This window comes from Galeopterus variegatus, unplaced genomic scaffold (assembly GCF_000696425.1).
Source record: "Galeopterus variegatus unplaced genomic scaffold, G_variegatus-3.0.2 Scaffold718, whole genome shotgun sequence".
NCBI classification, from domain to species: Eukaryota; Metazoa; Chordata; class Mammalia; order Dermoptera; family Cynocephalidae; genus Galeopterus; species Galeopterus variegatus.
Genome location: NW_007726829.1, coordinates 237491 through 250660, shown reverse-complemented (window position 1 = coordinate 250660; position 13170 = coordinate 237491). Strand labels below are relative to the sequence as shown.

At 47.8% G+C, this 13170-nt stretch overlaps 1 long non-coding RNA gene across 1 annotated transcript; it reads left to right on the top strand.

Annotated features, from left to right (window-relative positions):
• The first annotated feature begins 6355 nt into the window (after positions 1-6355).
• Positions 6356-10066, top strand: LOC103589740. Its single transcript, XR_550414.1, has 6 exons — positions 6356-6674; positions 6904-6975; positions 8613-8721; positions 9078-9230; positions 9712-9819; positions 9937-10066. It is a non-coding gene; the product is annotated as an uncharacterized LOC103589740 (long non-coding RNA).
• The last annotated feature ends 3104 nt before the right edge of the window (positions 10067-13170 follow it).

Genomic DNA, 13170 nt, shown 5'->3' with positions numbered 1-13170 from the left:
CAAAATTGAAACTGCAAGGTTTCCATATAGCAAATAAAACAATCAACAAAACAAAAAGGCAACGCAAGGAATGGGAGAAAATATTTGCAAGTCATACATCTTAAATGGGGGTAATAACCAAAATACACAGGGACTCACCAGTCCTGAGTCTTCAGGATGACCTAGAAGCACATGGACCCAAGAAAGTTCTCCAATACCAGAGAACCAGATCCTGCATGTCCAGCACACTTGCAGAGCATCCCTTCCTGCAGCTGTCACTCTCTGCAGCTCATCTGTGCTGCTTCCCTGGATGCCCTCCTGTAACAGCAGAGACCAACAGGGCACAGCAGAGACCACCAACCTCTGAGAAGAGAAAATGCAACTTGCAGAAGTTAAAGTGCTTGATGTTGTTATTCTAGTAACACCTGTAGTAAATAAGAAAAAACAGAACAGTTGTCAGAAGGCTAGAGAAAGGCAAACGTTGTCTTGATTCTTAAAGTTTTTATCACTGAGAATTTCAAACATACACAAATAGAATAACATAATGAAATCCCTTGAACCTATTACATAGCTTCAATAATTATCAACTTTTGCTGTGCCATAAGCCCCGTTGCTTATATACATCTACTTTCTTCCAGCCTGTGGAATTTTGAAGCAAATCCCAGATATCATGTTGTTTCAACTGTTCATATTTCAGTACATATCTCAAAAAAACCTCACTAATTAATGTGATGAAAATATAAATATCCTAAAAATTGAACAATAATTTTTAAATATTATAAAATATCCAGTAATCATGCAAATATTCGTTTTCTCATTAGGGCCCTAATGTATTTTATTTTACAGTTTGTTTGAATCATGATTCAAATAAGTTTGTATGTGGCTATTGAGTTTTTTTTTTTTTTTTCCCTTTTTGTCTTTTTTCGTGTCCGGCAACGGATCGCAACCCTNGCCCGCCCAGCCCCGCAGTCCCCGCCCCGGCCGCGCCCCGCGCCCGCACTTCCGGGCCCGAGGGCACCCTGCCCCGCCCCTTCTGTGAGGACTGAGCGCGCAGGCCCCGCTCCTCGAGGAGGCCCCGCCCACAGCCCACAAGGCCCTCTTCAGGGCCACTGAGAACGCGCCTGCCTTGCCCCGCCCCTAGCCGGCCGCGCGCCCTTCGCGAGAGCCGGCCGGACCCGACTCCCTTCTCCCTGCCTCTTCAAGGCCGCGGGAGCGCGCGCAGCTCCAATTTTTCAACTCTGCCGCCATCTTTAGGTCGTCTGACTTCCCGGTCTGCATCGCTCACAGAGAGACCGGACTCACTTGCGTGGGTAGGGGGCGGGGTCCGCGGGGAGGGGTGGGGCCTCTGGAGGGGCGGGGCGTTCCGCCCAGGGGCGGGGTGTGACGCCACTTCCTCCTTTTTCTTCTGTTATCCCCTTTGATTGTCTCCGCCTCAGGGAAACCCTTTTCTAATCTTTCCTCTCCGTTTTTTTTTTTTTGGCGGCTGGCCGCTAAGGGGATCCGAACACTTGTCGTCAGCACCACGCTCTCCCAGGTGAGCTAACCGGACAGCAAAATGCCTTGGTTTTGGGGGGCGGGGAAGGCGACTGGCCGGTTGGAACTCCGAACCCTTGACCTTCTTTCTGTTCTAATACCTTCCTTTCTTGGACGACACATCAGGAAAATATTATTCCAATAGCAAGGGCGTCCAGACCCTATAAGAATAAAGCCGTGGAACCTTAACAGCCATCTAGAATAATTACCACATTTTACAGACGAGGTCCAGGGAATCAGGTGATTTTGCCCAAAATCAAACTGCAAATCGGAGTCACCAGCAGGCCCGCTATTTTGCCACTAAATGAAATTGCCAGTAAGGACCTTGCAACACAACTAGAACATAAACTGAAACCAAAGGAAACCAATATTTGTCTCAGCTGATTCTTAAAAATATTGGATACTGTGCCAATTGTCAATGTATTGTCTCTCAGCTCTACATTCATTTCTCACTTCCTTCTACGAGAACGTGGAGCTGGGCCATTTAAGCATTTCTCCTTTGCCAGAGGGCGCAATGTTAAGCACAGCCAGCATAAAGGACTGGCTGCCTGGTTCTGCTGAGCGCTCTTGGCAGGTGCCTGCAGAAGGAGAGGCCTCCTCAGTGCCCACCTCTCACATCAAGGGTAGCTTCTTTAGTTTTAGGTTCTCCGCAGCTGGGGCGGCTTCCCCAGCACCTGGCTTCTGCAGTGCACACCTGCCAGTGGAACCCAGCAGCCAGGAGTTTCCTCCAGCAACGCCCTCGGAAAGTTTTATATCCCAGTGCTTCAGCAAGACACCTCCCCATCAACAGCCTTCCCTGGCACCCTAGAGAGCAGAATTCCAACAAGTTCTCCCAGAAGTTCTGTGCTGTTCAGCTAGTTGAGGCTATGCGCTCTCCAACAAGGTCTGGGTCTCAGCCCTGGGAGTGAGGTGAGGAGGGGGTGGAGGTACTTCCTGGGATGCTTTATCTCAGCCCTCAGAATAGTAGCTGCTCCTTCTGTCTACTGTTCTTGTCTTCTTTAATCTCTTGTTACCCTAACCTCCTGTTATACTTAATAATTCTTTATATTAAATCTTTCCTATACTGAGTTTCTGTCTCCTGATTGGACCTGTTTGATACAGATACCAAAGAAATAGTTGGTACCTAGCACTCCCCAAAGGTATTCCAGTCCCTTTGGCAGATAAAGCAGCGGTGCAGGAAATGCCCTTTCAGTCTACTTTCTGCTATAAGCCAGCTTGCCACATTCACAAACACAAATGTTGCAGTGCACCTGCCAGCCCCAGCTGCCAGGGAAAAAAAGGTGCAGTAAACGTGGTTGTCATTATTCCACCACAACTCACAAAATAAAGGTTTGATGTTTAAAGTCTTCTGCAGTCTTCCATTAATGTAACTTTCCGCATTTATCACTCTGTAATGCAATAAACTGACTTTTCCGTTTTTGGTTTTTTTGGTGGCTGGCTGGTATAGGGATCGAACCCTGGACATTGGTGTTATCAGCACCACACTCTAACCAACTGAGAATCGGCCAGCCTTGTAATGCAATAAATAACACTACTAAACCTTCCCTTAGCCTGATTCTGGAGGTGCTGACTTCCTCAGGCTGCCCCTACCCATTAGAATGACTTTTCCTCATCTCTGCATACACAAGCCCATGCTTAAGTAAAAATCCACCTACTCATAATCAGATGGCGAAAACTGGAAATAAAGACAACCAAATGAGAAAAGCAAAAGCTATTTATTCAGTTTGCTGCAACAAGGGAGTCTGACACCATCACTTGCATTTGGCAGAGACTCAAAGGTAGGCAGAGGAGTATGTAAGCCTTCTAGTGGAAAAAGGGAAGGCTCCAGGAATGCCTTGATTAGAGGCTGTTGGCCTGGGGAAGCTGGAGGCAGGGCATCCATGTGATTGGTTAGGAGTACATATTTTACTTTTTCTAGTTGGTCCTAAGTTGGAAGTGGGGATAAAAATTAGGGAAGCTCTCAGTTATTAATCAAGTCGTAGCCATTCGGGATGAGTGTTATAGAAGTTATTGTTTAGCCTCCTGGATTGTGAGGAGACAGCAGTCTGGCTTCTTTCAAATCTGTCTTACAGCAGGCTGGTTTCCTGGGCTGATTACTGTAGATAATGAGTTGGTTTTCTAGGTAGGTTGCAGGTCAGAGTTCTAGTTGTATAAATGGTCTGGCCATTTTCTGTTTGTGTATTCATAACAGACCTCAATAAGACCAGCTGCAATGACAACAGAAAGCAATATTTCTCCCAACATCATACCTCCACTGTAAAGTGCCCCAATAGTCTCCTTCTTTTGAGCAATTACTGCTTCCTTACCAACAACTCTCTAGCCTGCTTTGAGGCTCCCACCTCTTGATCAAAAATGACTTAGATACCCAGTTACTAAACTACCCACACTTCATGAAAGCAACAATCTAGAGCTGATCCCCAGCTCCCCTCTCCCCTCCTCAGAATTATTCAGGGCCAGCCCAAACCTTACAAAACCCCCTTCCTACCCCCTCATAATAAAAGGCGGCCCACCTTCCTCAGGTGGTTGCAGCACATTAATAAACCCAACTTTGTTGGACTCCTGGTGAATTTGGCTGTTGGACTTTGTCACCTAGCTCAAGTATCACCTCTTCCAATAAATCTTTGGGTGCAATTTTTCCCTCCTCCGGTTCCCAGAGCAATTTGTGTGGCTATGATGCTAGAGAAAACCACGTTTAGGACATTTCCTGTACTCGACTATAAGCTCCTTTGAAGGAAGGGACATTTCCACACACCTCTTAGAAACTCTAATGAGGGAGATGATGAACACCTGGCCACACTGAGTTGGAAAGACACTGGCAATACTGCCTGGACACAGCTTCACACAGATGCTTCCCAGCTAGAATCTTGGGTTTTCAGGAAACCCCTAAACACTAAAAATTTACCCTTAATTGGCCTACTCAAAGACAATGTCCCCAGACTTGCATCTTGGCTAGATTCCAGCTAATTGATTTTTTTAAAGTTGATCTTTTTACTGTTCCCGAGGCTGACCAGTTTTTCCCTTTTTGTCCCTCTCAGTCAATTGTCCTTATGCAAACTCACAGCCTGCAAATAACTAGATGTCTCTGAGTTACTCTTTGGCATATGCCATACAACACTTCACACTGTGCCATCCCTGCATGTAATGAATCTGTGTTGACTTAATCAATGAAGGAAAGACTTAGTCCCTTTAGAGTTGGTTACAGTGAAGTCTCAATGAATTTATAATATCCAGTTTCCAGCCTTCTAAATCATGAAGGACCAAACCAACTCTATATCATATAACTCCTCAGAAATACAGCCATCCTCATGGAGCCGGGGACCAGAACCCCTTCCCACAACCAGGCACACTGCCAGCACCTCAGGGACCACCTGGGGCCCTGAGGCACGAAGCTGGGGACCACCCCCCCTCCACTCCCACAACCAGGTACATCGCCAGTGCCAAGGAGCATGCCAAAAAATCACATCCATGTGGGTGGCCCAACACAGCCACAATAACCACAGCTGCCACGAAAGCAGCTAGATGCCACAACCACCACACAGATGGTCCACCAGCCACTGGAATGCATTGACACAAGGAGAGTCACCAGAAGAGACCAAAGAAAAGAAGAGGACGTCTCTCTCCCCAAAGCCCATTCCGGAGTGACAGAAGCAGCATCTGCTCTACGTAATATTGGAGGACCTGAACACACTTCTCAGCATTGGACAGATTATCTAGGCAACAAATCAACAGAAGTAACCATTACTCTTTCAGAAGGAGAGAAGAAATCTAGGGTTATCAGAGGTGAGAGAGGGGGATAGGGTGAGATTGGACAGAGGGCATAAAGAATAAAAAGATTTGTAACAATATATATGCTAGTAATATTGATTTGATCAACATATGTCAACGTTGAACCCCCAAAATATGTATAATCAAATATGATTCAATAAAAATTTTAAAATTTTAAACATTGTTTAAAAAGAAATACAGCAGTCCTGTTTGGCCCCCAACCAAGGCAATCTTGCAAGCCCCACTTTGACATCTCCTTGGTTATAACTGCTTATTGTTCCAGAGTCAACTTGCTAATTTTCTTTTCTGGCATTCATTTGTAAGAGACCAGAATATGCTACCCCAAAATATGCCTCATTGGCATAAGGATTATTTTGAGCTAATTATTTTCAGAAATAGCAGAAGCTACCCTTTTGTAAGGGAAATTTACATTTATAAAAGAAATCTCCATTTGTAAGGGTGTCTGCTCTGTACCATGAAGAAGAGGATGACTCTAAGTTACTAGAGACCCTTATCAGTGAAGGCAGGGACTTAAATCTGCACAACAAACCTTACATTTGTTTACTCTGCTTTTCCTGGTCACCTTCCCTGTGCTAGGACAACCTGCATCAGGCCCTGGGCATTCTAGATTTGGGGCAAACCACTTAACCTTTTTGAGTAAGCATTAGATTCCATGTTAGTAATCTGGAAGTAATAGTCCTGTGTCTTAGGGTTTTGACATTAACGAAATATAGAATCTATTCTGTAAAGTGATTGAATGTGTTTACTAGGTGCTACACACAAAATAGGAGTTTCAGACACTGCTTGGCTTTTCTTTACCTACAGAACCAAGTACTTGCTTTTCCAGCCTCATATTCAAGACCCTTGAATATGTAGTCCGTATCTTCTACAAATCGAGCAGTCCCCTTCAGAACACTCTACAATCCTACGACACCCCGTTCACTCGGCCCCAGCCCGCCGGGTCCCGAGCGCCCTAGGCCACGCCCCCGCGCCCGCGCCTTCCTCATCTGCCCGCGACGTGGTCACGTGGCGCGCGCGCGCGGCTTCGGGGCGGGGCACACCGACGCCAGGCGTGAGGCGGCTGGTGATCGCCGCTGTCCCTCCTCCCGGCTACCTACTCCCGGGCGTCTTCATCATCCCCCGCCATCGGGACTCCCAGGCGATGCCTGCCTTTTCCTGAGCCCGGGTCGGGGTCGTGAGGACTCTGTGGCGGGAGGCCGGGCCTACGCGTGCTGCTTCCTTGCGAGGGACAGTCGAGAGTGTTTGGAGCATTTTCCCCGGAGAAGACTGGGCGGCCATAGGGTGACTCACGCAGTCCTTCTGAGGGTCTCGTTCGGAAGAGAAGAGGGGTTTCTCCTGCGAGACCTCGAGGGACCCCGCTGGGGATTGGATCGTGAGTAAGCCCGCCTCAAGAGATCTGTAGAGGGCTGGGCGGTTACTCATTCGTTAGAACGTGCAGCTGATAACACCAAGGTCCAGGTCGATCCCTGTACCGGCCAGCCGCAAAAAAATAAAAAGATAATGAAAAAAGAGATGCTGTAGAGGGATTCAGGCGTGGCGATGAATTAGAGCTGGGTGATGGTTCAGTGACACAGGCTGGAGCTGACTGCATTTGTCTCCTTCTAGGTGGAAGTCGTGGCCATGTGGACGGTCCCGCGAAGTAGGACTGTCACAGCAGCTGTTCTGTGAGATGCCCCGGTAAGTCACATTGTGGAGGCCCAATCTCCGCCTTCGCGGAACTGGGCCCACATTTTCTCTCAACCATTATTTCGTGGGGAAAGACCTTATCGAATCTACTCATGTGTCGTGGTCTATACCCTAGTTCAGAGTGTTTTGCAAGATATAAAGTACATGTTGAGAATAAGGAAAAAACCGCTGTTTTTGTATAACTACATGCCGGTATGGACATTTTTGTGGTCATATGAGTTTAAGAAGCACCACACTAGAATTATAGTGTCTCAGAGACTGGTGTGAAAGTCTAGCTCCTGTTGTCTGATCTATTTAATACTAGTTTACACCTTCTCTTACTCCCTCAGCCAGAAAGGCTGTTCCCCTGAGAGTTACCTGTAGCTGCAGGCTCCTGGAACTGAGCTCACTGTGCCTAATTCAGCTCCATGGTCTGTTTTCCCCTAAACCTACTGCAGGGGCTGGTCTCACGGAAAGTGTACTGCCAGGTGCCTGGGGTGTGGGGAGTTTGGGTGAATGTGGGCAGCAAGCCTCCAGCGTGCTTGGGTCTGCAGTGACCCTATGCATTCCTACAGTGCTTGCCAGAACACTTTCGAAATGGTTTGAGGCCTTGCCCTGCTCCATCCAGAGCAAGGTTATAGAAATTTCAGACAATTGCTTGCTCCCTTCTGGATCTGGGATGTTGTGCATTGTACAGATCTGCACCATCTGATGTGGCAGCCACTTGGCACATATGGTTAAGTTAAAATTGAATAAAATTTAAAGTCCAGTTTTTCAGTCACATTAGCCGCATTTCAGGTGTTCAGTAGCCACATGTGGCTACCATATCAGACCATGCAGAATAGAGAATATCTCTGTCTTTGCAGAAGTTGTTTTGGACAATACTGGTGTAAAAGGTGCAAAGGGATTCACTGAGTGTGTGTATGCTCCAAGCTCAGTACAAATTTTATTATGTCCTTAAAAGCCTTATAAGTGCAAAATGAAGCTCAGAGAGGTGGAGTTGATCCAGAGTAGAAGCTAAATGGTGAGAGTTGAACCAGAGTAGAGAGAAATAACAGGGAAGAGCCTTGTCCTGACAGACCGATGGTACAGCGTATTTATAGTTAGAGGGCAAAGCAAAGAGAAACAAAGGCTCTGTTCTGCAGAAGGGCTGAATACCTGGGAGCTAATGGAGGGCGAGGTGGGTATGCTGATCTTAAAGGAACACCTCATGGGAGAGGAGGGCGCTAATGTTGGTTAACTGCCTGGATTTTGCCAAACCTGCTCATTTTTCACACAGTTAAATATTCGAGGCAACACCATGAGGTAGTACATGAGGTCCAGTACAGATGAGAGGGACCCAAAAACTGGCAGATGGGGGTTTGACACTAGGTCCCTTTACCCTACATCCTGTGCTTTTTTTTAGTATGCCAGGCCAGGAAGGCTGACTGGGATCTAGAAGCGGGTGGGAAGTTTGAGTTGGAGGGAAATGCACTTATGTTCTTGTCTTGGTGTGAGGACTGTTGGGCGCAGTGAGGGAAGGAAGAAGTAGGGTGAGAAGAGTATTGCCAGCTTGGTCATAGCACAAGCAGCACAGCTCCTGTGTTTGTCTGGGTGGTGGGGTCACCTCTCGAAGGTCGAGGCTTCCAGCTGACTATCTGTCTCTTCAGTCTAGGAGCAGCTACTGAAAGCTTCAGGCCTGCTGTCAGGAAGCGCTTCTCTGGGAGTGTCATGTTTCCACAGTCTTGTGAATGAGGCACTGTCTGCCCTTTGTCCCAGGTAATCTTTTCAAGGATGTTTATGCAGCAGACAGCCTCCTCCAGGGCAGAGCGGAGGCATGCTTGCTGTCCATAGTAAAAGATCATGAGTCCTGCACTCAAGGTGCCTTTCCTATAGCGCAGCCCCTTGCTTGTGCAGGTGCCTTCTAACTCCGCTTATATCACCCTATAGAAACTGGGGCTTAGGAGGGTGGTGGAAAATGCTGGCTACTGCTTTGCCATGAATAATCAATTGTCCTTTGTCTCTGCTCGAGGAGTTCTATTTTTTCTGCCAGCATCCGTGAAGCTGGCAAGCTAGCTGCAAGGAGGGGGCATCTCAGACCTGCCCAGTTCCTGACAGCTGTCTCTGCCCAGCAGCTCCACTCTGTGTTCCTGCCCCAGCACGTGGCACAAGGGTGTCTGCCGTACCTTGGAGTTTCAGAAGCAGCAATCCCAGGATGCCAGAGCTACAAAGGCCTGAGGAGATCCCCTCAGTGGATGTCAGGCTATTCCTGTGGAACCTGTGCAGGGGTAAGAGTGCAGGAACTGCTTTGTATGTTAGTTTTCCGTGAGTCTCAGGGCCAAAAAAAGTTCAAAACCCGTGAATTTATTCTGACCTTCCCATATTATAAGTCAGGTGATTGAGTCCTAGTAAGGTTAGTTGTCTGGAAGCTCAAGAGACTATTTGGGACAGTTGTGTAGTATCTGGACTCATGGGGCCCTGATTCTTGGGGATAGTATTTGACTGCCTTTGTGGTTTAGCTTCAACCTACACCCTTTTCCCCAGAATCTCCTTGGGTCAGTGGTGTGCCAGCCTGGAAAGGGTGTGGCTGCTGCTAGGTCAGTCACAGAGGCCTCAGCTCATGGTGGGAGTGGGTTTAGGAGTCGAGAACTTCGGGTCACTTCTGTTATTGACACTCATGGCAATAGATGTTTATAACATCCAGGGTTGTGTGTATCGGGTCACTTAGTTTCCACAAGGTCTCTGAAGTGTTTCTAATCTCATTTTTAGAGATGAGGATGTGGATACTGAGAAGCAGGGCGAGCCCGTGTTGACACACATAGTGAGGAGTGGAGCAGAATTTGAACCCAGATGTTGGCACCTTAATTGTCTGAGCAGGTTTGAAGCCTCACTTGCTCCCCTTCTAGGAGTCGGGAACTTCTGGTTCTTGGCCCAGGCTTGGGGTGTGAGTGGATCAAGGCCTGGGCTGCTTGTTTGACATTCTTTTGACTCCAGGTTTGGACACTACGTGCTCTGCTTCCAGAATGAGGAGCCTCACTGTGGATCGGGACCCAGGCCCCTCCAGCATCTTCTGAATGAAAAATAAGGAATACTTAATAAATAATGGCTTTAAATGTGTGATTCAGTTCAGCCTCTGTTTCTCCTTTCCATATGCTAGATGCAAAGATGAGAAAGACCCTGCCCCTTCCTGAAGGTGTTGACAGCTAAGTCTGGGAGCCCCAGGTGGTTCACCATTCCTGGTGCTCATTCCTTGTCAATAGCCACTTAGAACTTGTGATCACCTTGTGTGTGTGTGTGCCACCTGCTTGGACTGATGGTCGCATGCTGTGGTGGTAATTATCACAGATCTGAGGCCGACTGGTGAATTCTGCAGTGGGGGTGATGGGGCATAAAGGAACATCCGCTTTGAGATCCTGGAGTGGGTTCCAGTAATATTCAGCAGTTGGCTTGATAGTATGCTTGTGTTTCTTTAGATACTCTAAAGATACTCACCTAAGTATGGAAACCAAAGTATGTGAGCTGATACTCTTAGTATGGGCAGTGTGCCCCAGTATCGCCTAGTTCATTTGAAAGGTAACTGGTCACAATCCACCAGTGGCTGCACCCAGGTCTAGCTCATCTAGCTAGACGCTGGTGATACTGTTATCAAGGAATGTCACAGCAGCCAAAGCCTGACAAATTCAGCCACTTTGGATACAGTGAGCATCTATCATTCAATTTACTGCTGATGTAGTGAAAGGGAAAGTACCTAAAGCTGCCAGCTCCCTGGGTCCTGGTCTCATACACTAAAAAGGGTGAAAGGAAAAGGCCTTCAACTGGAGGTACGGCATGTTCCCTTGCTAAGAAGCCAATTCTGAGCAGTTTTCTGGTCTGCAGCTGTAACAGGGTGGGGGAGTTGACAGGAAGCTTCATGCTTCCTCAGAACCCAGGAGACTGCAGCAACTCACAGAGAGGTGAGGAGAATCTAGGTGGCCCCAGAGCAGCTCCTACAATCCTCTACCTTCAGTTCCAGGAGGCTCATGAGGCTCAGGTGAGCTGTGTGGCCCATGTGGGTTTGTGCAGGCTTTCCAGGATGCCATAGGGGAGTCATTCCCCTACAACTAACCTAACTACCCATATCCTCAGATGACATGAAAATGTTAAAGTGTCCAGACCCTACATTGTACAATTGTATAGGACAGCTGAAAAACTGGAAAGGGATACTTTCTTGGGATCTGCTGCAGCAGTCAGCAGCAGGTCAGCAAGTCTGGGGCTTGGAGGCAGCTGGGTAGTTGGGAGGGACAAGATGAGGCAGTAGGGTCCCCTAGAGGGAGGCATCTTGAAACTGATCCAGATGAAATAAGGAGAGTAAAACTGCCACCAGTCCAGGAGGGTTTCCTCAGCCCACAACAGCCAGAGTGGGTGGTGATCCCTTCCTGCTGTCCTTCTGTCTGGTGGTCTCTGCCTTTGGCCACCCACCTGTCAGCTGTTCCCCTACTAGTCAACCCTATAAGGACATGCCCTGGGAAAGCTGCAAACAGGGCTACCATTTGTGCTGCCTGCTGAACAGCAGGCCAGGATTTCCCTGAGGTCTGAGTAGGAGCCACCAAATTCAGTCCACACCCAGCGGGGAACTTCCTTTGGTATGATGTCACCTCTGGGCCTCAGTTTCAATAGATGTAAGAATGACAGCAAATGCTACGTGAGAGTCAAGTGAGCAATGCAGCCAAGTGCTTGTGCAAACTCAGGGCGGAGACGGCGTGGTCATGCCTGTGGTCATGCCCAGAGTCACACAGCAACCAGCCTCTAAAGCCAGGGCTAGCAAACTGCCTGCAGCCGAGATTTCTGAGCTAAGAATGGTCTTGACAGTTTTAAATCGTTAACGGGGAAAAAAACCCAAAAGATTACTTTTTTGTACCAGGTGAAAATTTTGTGAAGTTCACATTTCAGTGTCTCTTAAGATCTTAAGGGCTAGCAAACTGCCTGCAGCCGAGATTTCTGAGCTAAGAATGGTCTTGACAGTTTTAAATTGTTAACGGGGAAAAAAACCCAAAAGATTACTTTTTTGTACCAGGTGAAAATTTTGTGAAGTTCACATTTCAGTGTCTCTTAAGATCTTAATGGAACACAGCCACGATGGTCTGCTTGACTCAGTGAGAATTCCCCAGGCTCTAGAGCGTGGGTTTGGGAAACCCTTCAAAAGCACCAGCCCAGAAGCTGGGGGTGGGGAGGGAACCTCACTTGTCAGAGCTTGGAAGGATGAAGCTTGACCCAAATTTGCCCAAGAGGAACCCTAGGCCCAGCCCAGGGTGGAGCCAGCACCATTTCCGGATGTGGGGGTTTTCAGGCCAGAGGCGCCTTACCACTGCTCATGCATGGTTTAGTTTTATCAGGTACTTAGATAAGCAGTTTTAATTTTATTAGGTATGCATTTATTTTAAGGTATCTGAGAGAAAAAATAGCTTGCATATTAAATAATGTTTTCAAAGTTTAAAAAGTGAGATGTCTGAAAGACAGTTGTTAAACTAGTGTTTGTTGAGTACGGCATATCTCAAAGGTGGCACATGAAGGACCCAAGCTGAGGATACTGAAGTCTGCCCTCTGGCCTCCCAGGGAGGGGAGGGATGAGAGAGAACTGCCCCACTTGTCCCGGAGGCAGGCATTGCTGTCAGGAAGGCTGTGTTTGGAGACAAATCTGAGCCGTGGCCAGCTGGGTCACCTCCTAAATGTGCTGCCTCGTTGACAAAGCATGACGACGACAGGCCCTGAGAGCCGTGCAAGCTGAGATGAGGCAGGAGGGCTGCAGGCACGTGTCTGGACTCGCCACTGTCCATGGAGGGTGGGCCAGCTGGAAGTACAAAGCAAAGGTCAATCAGGGGCACAGGGGTCCCATCGCAGGCCAGCTTCACCCAGAGGACATTATAGGTTTTCTGTCCCTTTCAGGTCACTGGGGTGGTGAGTTGCAGTGTGAGGAGTCCTGACCACTGGTCCCTTGGCCAGGTCAGACAAGACCCTTTGTCATTTACGCCCCAGTGCAGCTTGGACAATCTGTTAAGAATGTTATCTAGTCTCCCACCCCAAAGGCTTGGGCATTAGGATCCTTTTTCATTTTTGTATTAATGTATAAGGTATATGTAGTAAAATTCACCTAGTGTTCAGTTCTGAGTTGACAGACACATACAGTGGGGAACCACAACCATGTCAAGAAATCTCCCTTTAAAGTCACACAGGTGACTCTAACATGCAGCC